At 34.1% G+C, this 2548-nt stretch overlaps 1 pseudogene; it reads left to right on the top strand.

Moving 5' to 3' along the window:
* Positions 1 to 255: 255 nt before the first annotated feature.
* On the top strand, positions 256 to 801 carry LOC149558612 (L-type lectin-domain containing receptor kinase VIII.1 pseudogene; annotated as a pseudogene).
* The last annotated feature ends 1747 nt before the right edge of the window (positions 802 to 2548 follow it).

Genomic DNA, 2548 nt, shown 5'->3' with positions numbered 1-2548 from the left:
TATATCAAAGAGCTATAAAGTTTCTTCATGTTATTACAGCTGAGAGGAATACTCTATTTATAGAGCTCATACATATTTCTAGAGGGTTCTTGAGAAGCTTCAAGAAAGGAAGCACTCTAGAGATTTCTACATAATTTTAAATTCACATTTTGCACAAGGAGAGAAGCTCCAAGAAGCAAGTAGAAAGCTTTGGACTGTGCATTAAATGCCCAGCTACTGTAATAAACATTATTTTTAACAAAGACTGGCAATATAATGTTGGATTCCGAGTACAGAGCAAAGCTTGGAGATTTTGGACTTGCAAGACTAACTGCAGGTGATTTTGGAAATGGTAAATCAACTGTTGTTGTTGGAATAGCTGGATATATCGCACCTGAATGCGTGGTATCCCGCAAGCCCAACAGTGAATGGGACGTGTTCAGCTTTGGAGCGGTGTGTTTGGAAATCGCTTGCGGAAGACACGTGGTGGACTCTTGTTTACAGGAGCACGGGTGGAGACTGGTAGAATGGGTTTGGGATCTTCATTCGCAGGGAAAGATTTTGACTTCAGCAGATGAGAGATTGAATGGGAATTATGATGCAAATGAAATGGAGAGGGTGCTTATGTTGGGATTGTTGTGTTCTCATCCACATCCCAAGGTGAGACCGAGCATGAGAAAAGTGATGCACATTTTGAGACTAGAAGCAGAGGTGCCCAATGTTCCACTGATTTATCCAGTAACCATGTATGGTGGTACCGTAGGTCCTCTTGAACTGCCCGCATTCCCAATGTATGGTAAAATATCAACTCCAATAAACTAGAAAAGGGATTGAAAATTATTGATGGAATAAAAATATTTGTCCTGCATGGTTGAAGAATTATAATGGGTTTTGAAGTTGATCTAATGCAATTATTTTCACATTAGTACTACCAACAGCAAGGTAAAATAGTGTTAGATTAAAAATAAATTTATTTTTAATATTACAGTAATTAGTGTTGGTGGCATATCTTCATTATTAATTTAAGTTATTTCTTGTGTTACATATGTTATATATAGGTTCCAACAATTTAATCTTTGTTTTACAAATTTTTATAATGTTACATGATTGTATTTAGGTTCATAAGTATATTTAATTAAGTATAAAATTTATTTAGAATTAATTCAAGGAAAGATGAGGTATGAAATAAAGGAGAGTAAAATGACAAATTAGTTGGGGAACATGGGAGTTAAAGGAAGTTGTTTATATTCAAGAAGTATGTGGAGTTCATCCATATCCTACCATTAAAAGAAAGATATTTAAAACAAAAAATAATAATTTGAATAGTAAGAGAAAGGTGTATATGGTAAGGAGAAATTAAAGGAAGAAATGATGATGTAGAAATAATCACAACTATGCACTTTTTTGTGCTACACAAATGTTGTTTTAGACAATCACAAAGACATAATAAAATGTAAATAAAATGTAGATGGAGCTTTCAGTCTAAGGAAAAGTAAGAATATTAATAATATTAAGAAAAACAACAACAACAACAAAAGAGGGAGATATAAATGGACACTAAGAGTCATCAAAGGTCATTTAATCTTCTTGTTTGTGTAAGTAAGTATTTACTTATTACACTTTACTTAAGTTTATTTAGGTTAATGCATTATTTTATTCTTTCTTAGGTGAGACCCTTAGGAATTTGTGTACTCTTATGATTTGTCATGTTGACAACACTGGAGTAAGCAACTCTAATTTAGCACATGGTGTCTACAACATTATTTTGCATGCTACACCTTTGTAGGCTTATGCTCTCATCGTCACACTTACTCATGTGCTTAATGGAGGATAACCCGTATGTGGTGGACATGTGCCTAGTTGTATGACTTATCATGTTGCTGACTCCTAAGCATTCTAGACGCATTTTGGAGGCCTTTATATACATGCACTCTTAGTATACTTTCATATCAATTCATATCAATACATATTGAATGAATATTATATCATCATTTTGATCATACTCTCCTTGGTCTACTATTGTGCTTGTGCTTGAGTTCCTTGGTCTTGGGTGAATTTTTCCCTAAGGCAAATTCTTACATGGTACTAAAGCTTTACCAAATTCTTACATAGTGTCAGAGCCATGAGAGATTATCTTCACACAACTGTTTGAGACCATTGTTGCTTCAACACCTCGACCCAAATCCAAAGAATCTATAGAAATTGGGAGCGTCTAGAGCCAAAATGGACCTTGCCATTGCATTCAGAATGTCGATTCGGTGAAAATCAGCTATAAATTCACCTATGCTGGGCCAAAGTCAATTTTGAGAGAATTTTTTTTGCAAAATAACACTTGAAGGCCCAATTTGCAAACTGGGTATGGTCATTTACTCAATTTGTTAATTTATTAGTCATATCTATAATTTATTTATTCTTTGCATTATTCTCAAATTGGGTATTTGTAGTGCCTGCCCCTAGTTTACATTTTTCGAGCTACATTTATGATATGATTGCCAAACTCTTTTAGGCCAATTTATGTTTGATGAGTAGTATCATTATTTTAGAGATTATCAGAGGATGTTTACACTCA

The sequence above is a fragment of the Cupressus sempervirens genome, chromosome 5 (genome assembly GCF_028749045.1).
Source record: "Cupressus sempervirens isolate cs-2001-9-10 chromosome 5, ASM2874904v1, whole genome shotgun sequence".
Classification (NCBI taxonomy): Eukaryota; Viridiplantae; Streptophyta; class Pinopsida; order Cupressales; family Cupressaceae; genus Cupressus; species Cupressus sempervirens.
Note: the sequence above shows the minus strand (reverse complement) of the source record. Positions and strands in the feature narration are given on the sequence as shown.